This window comes from Pseudopodoces humilis, chromosome 1 (genome assembly GCF_049639895.1).
Source record: "Pseudopodoces humilis isolate 2021_Gansu_Grassland_sample_001 chromosome 1, ASM4963989v1, whole genome shotgun sequence".
In the NCBI taxonomy this organism is placed as follows: Eukaryota; Metazoa; Chordata; class Aves; order Passeriformes; family Paridae; genus Pseudopodoces; species Pseudopodoces humilis.
In genome coordinates this window covers 57,745,073-57,755,250 of record NC_142200.1, presented here as the reverse complement: position 1 = coordinate 57,755,250, position 10,178 = coordinate 57,745,073, and the positions used below count along the sequence as shown (strand labels likewise).

Below are 10,178 nucleotides of genomic sequence, written 5' to 3'. Positions count from 1 at the left end.
GTGTGAATAGAGAAATCAAATTAAAAATGCTTGAATGCATTCTGGAATCCAAAGGGGAATGTATTGATCTGAGGTCAGATACAGGCCCTTTGGTTTCTGAGTGGAGGGGGTGGAACTTCAGATTTGTATGAACAAGAGAGCAAGTATCTCCAAGGCTGGCCAGAAAGAGACCCTCTGTTATGCTCTTCCTTGTGAGAAATACATTTCCAAAGTCAGATAACAAAAACCAGCTGCCTTGAATGCCTAGAGAAAGCACACCCCTGGGCAAACCTGAAAAACAGCATCCTTCAAACAACCTCTTACAAGTGAAGATGGAAAGAAATAAAAATGATAAGGATGTCAGCTGGCCAGAGCCCAGCAGGGCCATGCAAGGCATCCACAGCTCCCTGGACCTGAGCTCACATCTGTGGAGAGGGAAGGTGGACCTGATCTTTCCCTAAGCCAGAAGGAGTTTAATTGACAGAGACAAGAATATCAATTACCTGAATGTTAAAATTTTCCTCAACTTCTTCATCAAACTTCTTCTGAGAATGTTCAGACTAAAAAGTTATAAAAATATCATTCTCTCTCTGTATCCCTTGTTATTTTTTGCACTTCATCTCAAGGCCCATTGCTGCTTCTTAAAGGGAAGAAATAGGCTTTTGACTGGAATAATGATAATTTGGAGGCCACAGTTTTGCTCCGTTGCAGATCTTTGCTTATTTCTGATATACATGAATTCAAAGGCTGGTGCTTAGATCTCAGACAGGATAAAGCCAATGTTTGCTTCAGAAGGATTTTCTTTGGGAAGAGTACATTTTTTTGTAATCGCAGAATGACATATTGCTCTGGGGTTATAAAGAGAATTTTATATTTAAAAAGCTATCTCCAAGATATGTGCTCCTTTTACTCAGCTATAAGCTAAGCAAAACAGAAGGAGAGAGAGAGAGAGAAAATGAGAGAAAATGAATTAGCTTGAACTTTTGCTGAGATAAATATGGCCTGATCTTTTAAGTTCACTTCATGCAAGCCATCTCCCTGAAATCAGTGGGTTTCTACCCATGTACTTGGAAGCAGACCTTGGCCCCATATGGCTGAGCATTAAAAAAATGTCCTTTCAAAACATTAACTAAATTTGGCTGCAATTAGACATGGGACTCAGCAAAGTACCTGCCTCTCTTGGGTCTCCACAACCACCCCTGGCGTCATGTGTGGCATAGCTACATCAGGGTCAGTGCCCTGGGAATCTCTTGTCCCTTCTCTTCACCAAACTCATGCAGCTGCTGGTGCTTTTGGCAGGGGTCTCAAGACCTCATGGAGTGATGTTTGCCATGGCAATGGAGTGCATTGGGCTGAAGGTAGACTGGCTTGCCAGCACTCTCACCTTAGCTGAGCAGTGAGGGGAGATCAGTGTGTGGGGGGAAATGCTTTCACTCCGTGCCTTGGTCCAGAAACAGCAAGAGTGACTCGTGTGCAAAACAGCAGGGAACACACTGGCCTCTCCTCATCTGGTGGAACTTGTCTTAAAGCGAGGGAAAGACAGAGGCTGTGAGTGTGTGTGCACGTGTGTGCATGTGCAGGAGAACCAGCACGGTGTTCCTCCCTCTGCCCCCACCCCCCTTTGCTTTGCAGAGGTTTCAGATCATCTGCTTTTCACAGGCATTGAAAACTAGGGGGAAAACTGAAGCCGGATTGTGACTGGAAGCTAATGTAGTCTACATGCAGCAGACATCTAATATGATGTTATTTATTCCCATAGATCTGTTTATTTTGTTTTCAATTTACCAAACCCTGTGACACATTCCCAAAGGTGCCTTGTTGTACAATACGTTGCACACAGTAAGATATTCAGCCTAATTCACTCTTTGTTTTGTTTCAGTTCAGCTGCATGAGGGCACAAATGCATCTGTGTTATATCTTCTCTTGTGACTGATGTTGCAGACTATTGCCATAGGGTTTTGTGAAATGGGATCTTAGTTAATCTAGGGCATTGTCTTTGTAGTGCTAAATTCTTATTTGCAAACATAATGTTCTGGCATTGATGCAACAGGGGAACATTCGTTGTTTTTTTCTTGTTTGGGTTTTTTTTTGTGTGTGTGTTTAGAATAGACTCTATGTATGTGTTTTTAATAAACTTTTATTCTAAAGCTTTTTCTCCCTATTCTGCATCTGATCTGAGGCCTTTATAACACATGGCAACACGTCAAATTGATGTCTTTAGCAAGTCAAGCCAAATATTCATAAAACCCATGTGCCCAAACAGAAAATGTATACTGCTAAGGAGAAAAGTACCTGATGTTTTTTAAAGCATCCACAGGAAGGCAATTCTATCCTTTAAACATACACACACATACAGACACAGACATACAGAAAGGATTTTGAAAAAATTGTCTCTCTATACCCTGGAAGGATGGTGTCACTTAGAAATCAATGGCTTTTCTTTGCACTTTGTTGAAAGCTCTCCTGTTTTCATTTTTCTTTTACTTCAGGAAGGTGTTGTTCTTTGATATACTGAGGACCCGGTCTGAGGAACTGGTGCAGAATCAGGAATTCCAAATTGGATATTTTAGAAGTGTGCTGCAGACAAAATTTGATGTAAACAGGATCTGGAACAGATTTGATGAGATTGTAAAAAAAAGAAGATGGGATGCAGATTCATTAATATGTGGGTAGTGAGCATAAAGCTTGATTGATCACAATTACTGCAGTTCATAACTGGAAAACCAGACGTTGGAGGACATGCACAAGGTAAAGCTGGTCTGACATCAGAGCTGAGCCTCATCCATTTACTGTGTGGCAACTACAGAAATCCAGCTCTTGCTTGTGATGGGTATGTTTCCATAACAGCATTTAGAGTGGTTTAATTTTCACTTCAGCAATCTTTCAGACTGATTATCAAAGGGGCTTTCTTAGAAAGCTGCTTGGATGAAGAAACCAGATCTCCCACACATGCCTTGTCTGGCACAGCAGAACTGGGGGTTTCACGCTGAATTAACACCCAGAGCGTTGTGCAGGCAGATGACTCCTCATCACCAGCTATTCCTGCAGGGAGCTATGCTCATCTCTTTGGGAGTGCAGGCAGAACAGGCCCTGTGAGCTGCCACTTGTCCAGTGGAGCAGCTCTCTTCTGCGTGGCTGGGTGAGTGTGTTAGGTAAGCAACCATGGCTGGCAGGTAAGTTAAGGATCTCCTTGTTGGAGCACTCAAAGCCTGGCTCTTCCCGTTGTGCCAGCTCGTACACCAGAGAAAACCCCATGCAGTATTGTTGCCTGTGTGTGTAACACTCCCGCGAGCCCCAGGCTTCCTATGCGGAAAGGGAAATTTTCTATTAGGTATCTGCAGCAGGAACCCCTAAAGCCAGCAGGAGCAGTCAGGGGCCAAGGAGAAGAGATGTGGTGCAGCAATGAAAACAAAAGAAATGTTTCTTTCTGCCCAGCACCCACATCAGCCCCTGGTGTCTGGTTTGTGGGTGCACTGAGCACACTCACAGCGAGGGACACCAAAGGCCAGCAGAATCGGAGACTCATCCTTGGGTTAGAAGGGACTTTAAACATCAGCTATTTCCAACCCCTCAGCACAGACAGGGATACCTTCCACTAGAAAGATGTCATGGTAACATACCAGGGATATCTTCCTATTTACCTAAGCCTTATTAAGGTAAGTTAATATCTGGATTTAAGGTTAATATCTGTTTAAGGCCCCACAAATTGTTGGAGATCTTTCTCTGTACTCTGCAGCTCTCCATCTGTGAAAGAAGAGAAACATTTCCTCATACCTTAGTGGGGCTAAAGGAGGACAAAGCTGTGATGGCTTGGGAGACACTCAGACATCAGAGTGACAAGTACCAGAAGAAATGACCATAGAAAATGACTCATCCTGCCTCTGGAACAGGCTTTCAACAGCACGCAATAAACCAGGCATGGGGCCACCCACTAAACCACTGAGACAAATGACTGAAAAGCTGTGTTGAGCGAGGCCCTGCACCCATCTGTGGCATGGCAGAGCTCATCCCCTGCACTGCTGGGGTGCAGTCACTCCCATGCTGCAGAGGAACCATGGCTGGGCTGCTGGGACAGGAGCTCACTCCTGCTGCTGAGTGTCGAGTGAGGTAGCAGGAGCTGTCGTGAACTCACCTTAGAAGAATAGAGGAGAAGAAATGGATCCCTGATTCTTTGCAGGGGCTTTGAGGGGTCAGTAGAGCCATTTTAGGTCTCTAGCAGAAGGCCAGAAAATAGGGACTAGAAGACAAACCCGGGCACCCTGGGCAAAGGAGCAGACTGGTAAGAGTTTCTGCCACATTTGCACTTAGTCTATTGAATTTTGGAGTTGGATACCAACAGACTACAACAGCAAACGGGTTTAGTATCTTCTCTTGCAGCCTCCAACAGGCATGGTGCCTAAGACTTGTCTCCTGCTCCTTTGCAGCTGGCATTTGTCCACATCATCTGTCTCCCACAGATCATATCACAGCCCAGCAAGACACTTTCTGTAGCAGAGTGGTCCACTGGCAGGATGACCAGGTATGCAGCTAGTTTGTTCCTGTCAGAGCCAGCCCTTTACCTGCAGGAACAAGAAATTCACTTATGGAATTGAGGAAAATAATAACAAAAATAAGTCAGGAGATCTAGAGACTCTCACCAGTCACTCAGCATTTCTCTTGTGGATCCAAGGTACTAGACAGAAATGTTTCTGGAAATTTCTTCTTCCATTTGCTTTAAATATCTGCAGTACCTGCTGTCCCTGGATTTTATCATCATAGCTTGCATATGGATCTAAGGCAGGAGTCTGAGCAGAAACGCCCCACATGGTGCCTAGCTGCTCTGAGCCAAAGCAAGATAGCCATCCTGGTGTTTGGATGCATCCCTCTCGGTTTCCCTTCACCTGCCATCCCCACCAAGCTGCTGCCAGCCAACAGTGCTATCATGTCTGTTCAATGTGCCACTGCAGCATCAACCTCTCTGCTGCCCTGGCAGGAGCAGGCAGTGGGCTTGGGACATGTCCCTGTCTGGGTCCTCAGGTACAAACACAGCCCCAGGCTTCCCTTTGCTTTTTCCTTCTTAACCTTGAATTAAAGCACAAGAATAAATCAGCTGAATTATCTGCTCTGCAAATACATAGGCAAAGCTTACAGACTCCAAGCAAAAATGAGGGGAAGAAAGAGTAAGGCTGAGAGGATGGCCAGATGTCCCTAGCAAGGGAAAAATCCTCCTGGAGCTGGGCATCTGGATTTCACAGCTACCAACACCAGCAATCACCACCATATGCTGAGCAGAAAACACAAACCTGTTCTACACCCCCACGACAGAGGAGCACATCGGCAGATAGAAGCAGCTTAGCAGGATTTGGGAGAAAGTACTGAAACTCTCTCAGAGTAAGACAGCCACTAGCAAGGACTTTATCTGCCACAGAAATGAGTCCTTTCCTTCCACTGGTGACCCTCTATACCTGGATGAGACACGTCTTCTCTGTGGGTGTCTCCCCTATGGGAATCTGGAGGTGTTAGAAGACCACTCCTAGCCTGGAGTGCTTACAGCACTTGATGGCCAGATCTCCAAACCTGACACTGTGTCCTGCAGGGCACAGCAGGGTCACTGGAATGTGCCCACCAAGTCACCTGTGTCATTGGTGGAGGAGAAGAGAGAACAGAGAGGAAAAAGGAGTTGTATTTGGGCTCTGAGAAGGTGCTGGAAAGGCACATTGGGTTTTGCCTCTTATATACCTCTTATTATATCCTTGTCTTTCAGCTCTGGTGTGTGTGGCTTTGTTATGTGTGAGCAGTTGTGGCTTCTGGTTCTTGATAATTCAGTTTTGTTTCTGCTCTCAGAAGCTCCATAACAAGCTCGGTTCCTAGCAGACAGAGAATCAAAGGTTCTGACTACTTCCCTTGCATTTACTCAATCTTTATTTCTCACTTGCCTTACCAGATGTCCCCTCATGACACTCAAGTTATCCAACCAGACCTCCCAAGGAGCTGGGTTACTTTCAAAATCTGTCTCTTGAGCACTGCACGGATCCTGAACTTACATATCAAGGGATGCATTCCAGCAGAGGTAACTAACTAGTCACCCATTCTTCTGCTCCTGGAACAGCCATGTGCTTCACTCCCAAACATGACAAACTGGCAATGGGAATCTGTGTGTAGAATCTCCAAGAAGCTGAATCAAGACATGCAAAAGCTGCAGTAAGTAATAAGGATTCCAAGCAGTAGGAACAATCAGAAGTTTGAGGAATATGGAAGAAATGCCACCCCAGAATTAATCTACTGCTGCTTTGGGGATTGCTATTCTTACTCATCAGAAATTCCCAGAGCCCGATGGCTCTCAGTTAACACCGACCTCCGGGGCAGGACTACGCAGTACAACTGGTTGTTCAAAGTAGCCTTGATAAATGTGCTGCTGCCAGAAGACAGGAATGTGTTTTAAACAAGGTCAGGTGTCCTGTTACATTGCAGGACATAATCCTGGTTTGTGTATACACACACATCAATTTCAATTGCATGATACGTGCTGGATCTACCTGTCTACAGTGGATCTTTGCTTCTCCATCACTGCTCCCAAATCCTTGGCCATCATTTAAGAACATCCTAATAGAAAAAGTCAAAATTAGTTTTGTGCAAGTGGAGTTACTGGCTTGTCCTCTTCCTGGTCAAAAATTATCTTCTGATGATGGGGAAAATCCCATTACAGTCTACCGTATTAAAAAAAAAAACAAACTCCTTTAAATATTCATTGTGTGGTGTTTTTTTGTTTGTTTGGATTTTTTGTTTTGTTTTGGTTTTTTTTACCCAGTTAAAAGGAAAGCCTGGCTTCCTATGCTGTCCATATTAGATACCTTACCTAAATAGCTCCCCTGACCAAAAAAAAAAAACCCTTTAAAGCAGAACCTTACGTGCACAGCCACTGAAGGAATTAGTCCCAGGTTGAGAGCTTCCTATTAGCTTTATTTAATACATATGAAGGACTCTGCATTGCTGTCCCAATTACACACACAAGGCAGATTCCACAGTGGACTGCATTTGGTCTTGAATGCCTAATTTCCCCATAGTTTTATTTACCATTCTTAAAAAGGATAAACAGAGCGCCAGTTGCTTACATCTTTTGAAGAACATATTTCCTCTACAAGAGGCTTCTTGAGCACTCATCATTCACAATTGTGCTCTTGGAAGTTTTAGCAATATTTGTTTCAGATAAGTTTATTTTTAAATGATTGATTGAAATCTCAAGCTGCAATTAAGAAAATTGCAGCGAGAACCATTAAAGGAGTAGCGTCATTTTCTCCCCTTTCCTCTAAAATGTCAGGTTTCAATGTCACCGCGAGATAACCCAATCGCGTGCTTGTACACCCGGGCTGGAGTGAGCGGAAAACCGTCTGCAGTACTAATTACAAACGACTGGAAATAATGACACAAGGCAGAAGGAAAATGAAAGGCCCTGGTTCCTATCACTTACCCACCCAGGTGTGTGCACAGAGATGCAGGTTACTGTGGAACCGTCTATTTAGTAAATACACAAACATCCATCCCCACTTGTAGAGCAGCCTCTGTCCCTCCCCCATCTCCCTCTGTCTCTCTGCCCTTTCTTTCTCTCCAATTATAAACCAGCACCAGGTTTTCTCATCAGCCATCTCCATGTCTCCAAATGGCTTTTCAGTGTCAGGCCTATCAGGAAATTAACTCATCATGCAGTGACAGCTGCTAATTTTTTCCCCTTACATGTCAGATGGATCGCCTGCTGAAGCTAATAATGAATCACCAATCCCTGATTAGAAGGTGCTTCCGAAACATATAACTGCCATCTGAGCTAACTTTTTCTTCATATAAAATGATATCACCCTAGAGGAGCAGAAAACGAATTGTATTCTTCAACAAGATAGAACGGGGGTAGCCTGAGTGAGCCACACACTATCTTAAATTATGGGCTAATATTGCTCAGTAAAATAAGTGAAAACTCACACCTCCTCTCTGTTTTGCCAAATGAATGACCTTTTTTTTGTGTTACTTAATCCTCTCACTTGAACTAACTTAATTTCAATCTTCACCCTTCTCTCTTTATTCTGTTTACAGCTGTTGTGCTCAGGAAGCCTACTGATCAGGGAAAGTTGGAGAAAAGCCCCAGAGATTGCTTTCCAAGGCCTCTGCCTACCACAATGCTAGCTCCTTGTACTGCTCTGCCAGCAGCTCCAGCCCCATCTCCCAATCCCCAGGATTTTCTGAAGGGGACTCACCTGCATTTCAAGAGCAGGTCCAGCTCAGGGCCAGCCCAAGGCACAGGAACTTTTAACACAGAGGTTCCTACAAGCTTTTAGATGAGCTGAATCCACTGTCCACGAAAATCACAAATGTATTTCTTCCAGGACTCAGAGCTAACACTCCTGGTATTAAAGCAGCGTTCATAGATGACAGCAGTGCTTGCAGGGCTATGCACAATCCCCATGTGCATAACAACAGCACATCAACTCCCTGGCTCACCTCACTTCCACAGTGTTGTGCAGCTGGGAGTCAGGCAGAATGGTATGTGGGCCCTTTGGGTGGTGCTGGGTTTTGGGTTCTTTTGTTTTTGTTATAGGAAATATTTCCCTAAATATCATTTCCAGCTATCTCTTATCTCCCATTTTCCCCCAAAGATGGAGCCTGAATTGAGAGGCCAGAATACACTGCCTCAGGAGGTGTGTATCTGATTCTTAAGAAATAGAGGGTGAAACTGCTTGATGGAAATATCTCTTCTTTCTCTGTCTTTACTTATGATTTTTGGTTCACTTATGGTGGTGTTTGTTTTTGCTTGGTTGGTCTTTTTTTGTTTATTTTTGATTTGTTTTTTAACTTATTTATTATTTATTTATTTTCCCCCTGCGTACTAGTTCCACGGTTCTTAAATAAGCACATTTTTACCTGTTTGGCATCATCACAGTATGCTCCAACTTCATTAATGCTTATTCAGAATGGATAACAAAGAGAAAATTAAGCCACTGGCTCTGGCATTCAGAACATCAGGAGGCAACTGACTGACATGGGAATACTGCCCCTTCAACAATCACTTCCATTACAGCACAGCCCTTGAATTCTCTGAAGACAGGCAACTGAAGGTATTCAAACCAAACAGCAAAACACACTTGTAGTGAATGGCTGCCTGGGCTAGGCACCTTCCTAAAACCACCTCACGAGTTCTGTGATGCTCCGACAGTGGATGCTGCCGGCAGAAAAGGGCCCCAGCAGCTTCTGAGCTTGCTCCCGGACAGGTCACAGGTGCCTGACCAGCTCCATGCATGGCCCTTGGAAGGTCAGGGCCTTTTCAGATGCTGCTCTACTCTAAGTGCCTCCCTCTGCTGCCCAATCTTCCAAGGTAGAAGGTGTGGGAATGCTTGGAAGATCCGTAGAACAATCCAGGTCATCTCCTCTCGGATTATGATATGAGACTATGCCAGGAGCTCTGGCACAAGGGCAAGACAAATGCCAGAGACATTTCCTAGGTGCTGGAAGAGACCTGCCATAGCCTCAACTTTCAGTGTATGGCAGAGAACCTTTCAGCATGGGGTTGAGACAGTCCATGGAGTCCTTAAGCAGGATGACAGCACAGGAACGAATGTCACCCTTGATTTCTAATGTTACATTTGTAGGGCACTAATAAGTTAACTTTAAAGTGCACATTAAAAAGAAGGAAAAAAAAAAAGGCCCTAGGAAAATATTAGCTCTCCTGATCAGGCTGCACACAGGGAAAAGTATCGTTAACCTGAGCTCCCAGGTAATTACAACACATGGTAGGTTAGTGAATCCTTTCCAGTGCTCCCAAGCACAGGAACATCTACCACTGGGGCTTTTTTTTATGCAAAGGTCTGCTCTTTTCATTGTGCATACAATGTGATTGCTGGTTTGACACTGCAGGCTACACTGGTTTTATGAAGGATTAAATGCCACCTGAGACATATTTATCCTAAATAAATCACAAATGGTAAACTGCAGCATGTCAGTGTCAACACCCTGTACTGCAGCAGAAAGGTTAGCCATACAGGACTAAGCACAGCGAAGAATTAGCATCCAAGCTGCAAGACCACAGGGCTACAGTTAACAGGAGAAATGATCAAGGAGAAATATTTCCACTGAAAAACATTCAGTTTTTTGAACATCTGTGAGAGTCTTGCAGAGGGCCATCATTTTGTAAAGGTCACCTTTTTCCTGATAACAAACGGGAGTTGATCCTGTCACTG

The 10,178-nt window shown here is 44.3% G+C and overlaps 1 long non-coding RNA gene across 1 annotated transcript; it reads right to left on the bottom strand.

Moving 5' to 3' along the window:
• Positions 1-4,084: 4,084 nt before the first annotated feature.
• LOC148185101 (uncharacterized) lies at positions 4,085-7,531 on the bottom strand. Its single transcript, XR_015774432.1, has 3 exons — positions 7,427-7,531; positions 6,495-6,561; positions 4,085-4,538 (listed from the first exon to the last, which is right to left on the bottom strand). It is a non-coding gene; the product is annotated as an uncharacterized LOC148185101 (long non-coding RNA).
• Positions 7,532-10,178: the final 2,647 nt, after the last annotated feature.